This window comes from Geotrypetes seraphini, chromosome 2 (genome assembly GCF_902459505.1).
Source record: "Geotrypetes seraphini chromosome 2, aGeoSer1.1, whole genome shotgun sequence".
NCBI classification, from domain to species: domain Eukaryota; kingdom Metazoa; phylum Chordata; class Amphibia; order Gymnophiona; family Dermophiidae; genus Geotrypetes; species Geotrypetes seraphini.
Genome location: NC_047085.1, coordinates 484,249,217 through 484,255,799, shown reverse-complemented (window position 1 = coordinate 484,255,799; position 6,583 = coordinate 484,249,217). Strand labels below are relative to the sequence as shown.

The 6,583-nt window shown below is 43.6% G+C and overlaps 1 protein-coding gene across 3 annotated transcripts in view; it reads left to right on the top strand.

Annotated features, from left to right (window-relative positions):
- Nucleotides 1–2,778: 2,778 nt before the first annotated feature.
- CCDC13 (coiled-coil domain containing 13) overlaps nucleotides 2,779–6,583 on the top strand; it is a 137,704-nt gene continuing 133,899 nt past the window's right edge. Inside the window, exon 1 of one of the 3 annotated variants that reach the window (XM_033931794.1) lies at nucleotides 2,779–3,628. The gene's annotated coding sequence lies outside the window, so the exon portion shown is untranslated. Of the gene's footprint in view, nucleotides 3,629–5,243; nucleotides 5,619–6,583 lie in introns of those variants that run through there. The other 2 variants (XM_033931795.1, XM_033931792.1) reach the window with 2 other exon arrangements.

Here is a 6,583-nt window from a genome sequence, read left to right as displayed (position 1 = left end):
ATCATCACCTGGCCGCCTGGCATAGGAAAGCCTAGTCGTCCAGCCCAGAGGCAGCTTAAGTCATCTTGGGGGTGGGTTAGGGACCCATAGAGAAGAGGGCCCATGCAATTATTGCATTGATACTTAAACATGTGCATTGCCATATACACCCCCCAAAACCCTTTTTTATTGGCATATATGTGGCTCCTGAAGCTATAAGGGCTATTGTGGTGGTTGATAAGTGGGTCTAAGGGATTCTGGAGGTGGTTTGGGGGGGTCACCGTGACCTATAAGGGAGCTGTAGGGAGAAGAAGCCATGGCACCCTTTTTGTGAAGTTCACAGCAGTGCCCTGTAAGGTACCCCACTATTTAGGTGGCATATCTGGGTGTGCAGTCCATCACTATGCAGACCCCTCCCATGTCCAACAGGGCTTGTTCTAGGTGTTTTGGACTTGAATGGAAAGTTGGACGGAAATGTTGTATAAAGATGGACGATTTAGCGGCTTGGATGATCAGATCGGCAGGACGTATAATTAGACGACTTTCGAAAATGTGGCTTGGGCTCTTTTTAACTTTGGACGACTTGCGAGATGGACGTAAATGGACTTAGACGTCCCTTTCGATTATGTCCCTCTAAGTATATAATCTTTCAATAATCTATACTTATTTAAAATAATACAATAACACAATCCCACCATCCTCCCTCCTTCCCTTATGTTGCGATATGAGAAATAAAGATAAGCTAGTGGATTGACTGGACTATCATGATTGATAGCTGACTAGCTAACACCTCTGAGCTTGCCCTTCTGTCCCTAATCCCCTTATGCATAGATAAAGGTGATCATTTTAATCACAGCAATGATGCAATTTAGGGATTTTAAGCAACATCCAACCAATGTAGAATAAGGCATAAATGAAAGAAGCACTTTATTTAGCTCTTAGAAATTCTTAGCATGATAAAAAAATCTATTGTAGATGCAGCTTTTTTTCATATGACTTATTTCTGGGTCAGATTTGATTGGATGCTATAGATGGCTTTTGTTTTTTTATATAGTTAAGGCTTACATTTATCAACAACTAATAGATTTATGCTATAAAATTCTGCATTTTTCTATGTGTAATTAGAGCTGTAGTCTTGACCATTAAACAGAGGCCACTAGTACAAAAATAAAATTAAAAAACCCAACCCTGAGATCATTGCAGGCTAGTAGCCCATATTTTGATCAAGGGAAGGGGTCTTCTTTTCAAGCACTCTCAATTTGTCTACCTCTCAAATTTCCTCTTCTTCCTACCTCCCCCAACCAAGTTAATGATCTGTTCCATTTCTCTTTCCTGTGGAGGGTGGTCATTGGGATAGCTGTTCTTATTTCTTAAAGCATGTAACTTTTCCATCTGAAAAGTGCTAGGTACTAAACATAAAGTGCTATATACAACAAACCATACTCGCACAGGCTTGTTCAAAAACTTAGAGGAGTGAAAACCCTCAGAACCCAAACCTTACCACCCAAAAGACATGGTTAAAGGTGTTAAGGGTACAAACCTTGCTGGCATGAAAAACCTCTGTCAATGAAAAAAAAAGCTCCGTGCGGTGCAATATTAGTAACAATAACAAGATAAGTTGTGTTTTTCTCTCTGTTGTGAAAAATCAGCACACCAACAGTGGCCAGCATTTCACAATTCATGCTGCCTCGGGATGTAAAATCGCAGATCGATTCTTTTTAATAGAACGCTAAAACAGCATCTCCTTTAACTCAAAGATTGGCGATTTTACACCCCGAGGCAGAATGAATTGGGAAATGAGGCAGGGAGCGAGAGAGATGGTAAACAGTGGGAAAGAAACAGAAATGTTGGATATGGCAGTGGAAGGGAAGGTACGGAGATGAAAAATGAATGGTGAGCATGGGAAAGAAGAAAACATCAAATAGGCAGGAGACCCTGGTGAGTGAGATAACAGAAGACAAACAGAAACCAGAGCCTGGGACCAACATGATTTGAATAATAAGATAACCAGACAACAAAAGGTAGAAAAAAATATTGTAATCACAAAATAGAAAAAAAATTATATCAGATTTGAAATGTGTATCCTGCCAGAGCTAGGGTTAGTGAGCATGAGCTAGAACCTAACAGAGAGAGGAAGTCTTTTTGTTTTGTTTATACCACAGCACCTGCATGGGGTTAGAGAGGGCAAAGGTAGATAGGGTGGGTGAAGAGGCTACAAAAAATAAACCCACCAGGAAAAGTGAATTGAAAAATCAATTCAATAGGCCGAATTGATTTAAAAAATGTTTCCTTTAATTGGGCAGTAGTAGCTTGGAGTAGGACCCATGGAGGAGAGGACAACAGGTAAGAGCAGTCAATGCTAAATTGCTAATACAACGTTAAAATTCATGCTTTCTGGTTGTTGTTACTCTAAAACAGGGGTGTCAAAGTCCCTCCTCGAGGGCCGCAATCCAGTCGGGTTTTTAGAATTTCCCCAATGAATATGCATGAGATCTATTAGCATACAATGAAAGCAGTGCATGCAAATAGATCTCATGCATATTCATTGGGGAAATCCTGAAAACCTGACTGGATTGCGGCCCTCGAGGAGGGACTTTGACACCTGTGCTCTAAAAGTAGTTTTGTTTTGTCTCTCTTTCCTTTTCTCCCCTCACTTATGGTTCCAGCATCCATCCAACTCCCTTCCCCTGCTAGACCAGGGGTGTCAAAGTCCCTTCTCGAGGGCCACAATCCAGTCGGGTTTTCAGGATTTCCCCAATGAATATGCATGAGATCTATTTGCATGCACTGTTTTCATTGTATGCTAATAGATCTCATGCATATTCATTGGGGAAACCTGACTGGATTGACACCTCTGTGCTAGACCCTCACCCCATACACACTTCTGGTTTACCTCTTTCCTTCCATGTGGATTTGGCCCCCTGGAACTCTCCCCTACCCAAGCAGCAGTGGCAACTGGTCAGCAGAGGCAGTGCTGTAAACAGGCTGTTTGTAGCCCAGCTGGGCCTTTCCTCTGCTGTGTTGGAAGTGATGCATTAGAGGAAAGACCCTGCTGGGGCTGGCTGTGAGCAGCCTGTTTACAGCGCTGCCTTTGCTGAGTGGAGGAACAGGGGGGAGTTGTCTGGTTAGGATCGCTGCTTCTTTGGGGGCTGGAGGGAGGAAGGGTGGGGTGGGGTGGGGAGGTTGTGGATGCAGAACCCAAGCTGAGAGGAGTTAGGAGTTGAAAACACTCTTGGACGTGAACACTGCCAGCAACAGAGCATGCCATAGGGATTTGGGCAGTTTGTTCCAGGCATACAGTGCAGCAAGATAGAAGGGACAGAGTCTGGAGTTGGCAGCTGAGGAGAAGGGCATAGATAAGAGGGACTTATCAGCTAAGCGGAGCTCACAGGGGCAGATCATAGGGGGAGATAATTGAAGAGAGATAATGAGCAGCTGAGTGAATACATTTGTAAGTCAGTAAGAGGAGTTTGAATTGTATTAAGAAATGGATGGGAAGCCAATGAAGTGTCGTTAGGAGAGGGGTAACGTGAATATAAGCAGCTGTCACAGAATGAGACATGCAACTGAATTCTGGACAGATTGAAGGGGAGAAAGATGGCAGATCAAAAGACCTGAGAGTAGTGAGTTACATTAATCTAAGCAAGAGGTAATGACGGCATTGGGGAGGGGGGGGAGAAAGGACATACTGGATGGAAAGGGGATAGAGGGTAGAGTTAATGAAAGACAGGGGAATAAGAGGAAGGGAAATGACAAGTGTGATGTGAGAGACAACAGATAGAAAGCTGTAGATAGTAAAAAAAGGGAAATTGAAGACTAAACAGTAAGAAAGAATGAGGAAGGAGAAAAATAAATTGAAGAACACTTAAGAGGAAACCCCCCCCCCCAATGTTAGATATGGAGGCGGTAGAGGAGATAGACAGGAGAAGAGGAAAAAAATGACTAACATAAAACCCTGGTATGAGAGTTAAGAGAAGACAGAGGAAAGCAGAGAGTCTGAGATCAACATGATTAAAAAGTAGAAAAAAGGATTGTATTTTTAATTTTGAATAAAGTATAAAACTCACAACTGAAAAGTCTGATATATCATAGGGAAGAGGGTGGGGTCAGTGCAAAGAAAGGATGGGGTGCAACAGCCCTGACTGCACACAGCAAGCAACCACCTCGGGCAGGGGTGAAGCTAAGGGTGGGCCGGGGAGGGGAGGGTGTCATGTGTCTTTTCTTCACAGATATGGTAACCTTATCTTTATCCCCGTCCTGTCCTTGCAAGTTCTGCACAAGCTTTAAACACTTTAAAATCATTAGTGCTGAGCCTTGGGTTAAGGCAGAACCTGCAGGAAAGGGATGGAGATACAAGTACTCCCTCGATATTCACGGGGGTTCCGGTCCAGGAACCCCCATGAATGCTGAAAAACTGTAAATACGTTTTTTAGCGGGGGAAGACAGGAGAGGGCAGCTGGAGCGCCGGTGAGTGAAGGAAATCACTTGCGGTATGCCCCAACTGCCTCTTCCTGCACTAAAGTTGGGCCTCGCCAATCAGGAGCTGCTGTCAAAGGCCCGACTTTAGTGCAGGAAGAGGCGGTCGGAGCATACCACGAGTGATTTTCTTCATTCGCTGGTGCTTTGGCTGCTCTCTCCTGCCCCGGTCATTCACGGTCAGAAAATACCGCGAATGACTGGGACTGCGAATCGCCAACCGCAAATAACCGGGGGAGCACTACTGAGATTTGCTTTCATGCTAATTGTCCAGGGTTAAACACAGCTACTGTATCTCTGGTGCCAACTACTATCCTCTCCTTGCTTTTAGCTATTTTTCTGCTGTGTTGTGTGCTACGAAGTTGTAGGGGTTTTAACGCCCATCTTTGAGCATCAGACCCCTAGTGTTAAGAAGTCTTACACACAGCTTTCCCTTCTATTCTAGTTGGTAGCTCTCCCCTCTTTCAAACACAAAACTCCAGCCCTAGTCCAGCACCTCACATTCATCCTCAATCTCCCCATCCCGGGATCCTTCTTCCAACTTGTCTTTGAAATCACCGTAGTTCACCTTCCCTGGCATCCCGCCCTCCTCTGATATAATATTCTCCAGCATCCTACAATTTTCTGTTTCTAGGTAGGATGAGAGTCGGGCAAATTTTCAGCAAATTGGGCTAGTTTTGAATGCCGGCGGCGGGAAATTTTTGGTGTTGGAGGGTTGCGGTTTTATTTTGGGGGGGGGGGGGGGTTTGTTGTTATGGTGGGGAAGGGTGTTACTTTCTTGCTGCGTGTGCGGTTTTTATACATGGTAAAAATTCACTATTCTAGGACTACTATTACAGATATCTCAAGCCTCATTCTGGGGCTCCAATGGAGTCGTTCCTTGTATTTCAAGCCTCGTTCTGGTACTCCAATTGCGTCTGTCCAATGCGTTCCAGGCCTCGCTCTGGTGTCCACGCCTCTTTCTTTCCTGTAGTTTATGCTCCTCCTTGACAACGTGAGGGATGCAGGCAGCCACCTAGAAGCGGTGTTTGGAAACAAGAAAACAAGGTGTAAGAAAGACTAAACTGCTTCTGTTGTTACCTGCTCTGCTCTCGATCTTCCCAATGCTCGATTGACTGATTTGTAAAGGCTTCTCCTCGCCTCAGTCAGGAGGAAAGAGTTGGGTAAGGTTAAAAGCAAATTGTTCATGCAGGGGCTTCAGTCTATTAATCAGGTTGGGGATGCTGTTTATGACACGGGAACTCACTTTTATAGATGCTAACAAATATTTGGGCTTTGGAGCGGGTGTAAGTGCATAAAAGTTTAGTCTCAAGTAATAACGGGATTTATATATTTTTTTGTTGTTGCCTATTTTATGTCAGTTATAAAAATGTGTGTATGTTGTTTTATGATTATGATTGTATTTTGTAAGCTGCTCAGGTTTAAGTGGGTAAGTTGTTTTTTTTTTTTTACAATAAATAAATACAATATTTTTGTGCTTTTATCCTAGAGTGCATTTGAATGCTTTTTGTTTTAATGAGACAAGATGGAAAATGTTAATACAGTTGTTAATATTTCAGAAGCCTGGGGCATGCTGCTACTATTTGGGTGTTTGCCAGGTACTTGTAACTTGAATTGGACTCCGTGAAGACGGAATACTGGGCTGGATGGATCATTAGTCTCTGACCTAGGGAGAGAGTGTCGTGTAGTGGTTAAAACTACAGCCTCAGCACCCTGGGGGTGTGGGTTCAAACCCATGCTGCTCCTTGTGACCCTGGGCAAGTCACCTAATCCTCACATTGCCCCAGGTACGTTAGATAGATTGTGAGCCCGCTGGGACAGACAGGGAAATGCTTGAGTACCTGAATAAATTTATGTAAATTGTTCTGTGTTTTCCTGGGAGAATGGTGTAGAAAAAAAAAAATTCTTATGTTCTTATTTGAGTTTCTACTGGTGGGGGGTAAAGTGATGGTTGAGCTCCTAAATCCTTAAGTGCTAGCAGACATAGAATGCTTAATTGATCACAGGGCACCAGTGACATTCAGGCAGTTCAGTTATATTTTTACGATTTCACTTCCTATGTACAATAGTAACATAGTAGATGACTACAGATAAAGATCCTAATGGTCCATTCAGTCTGCCCAACCTT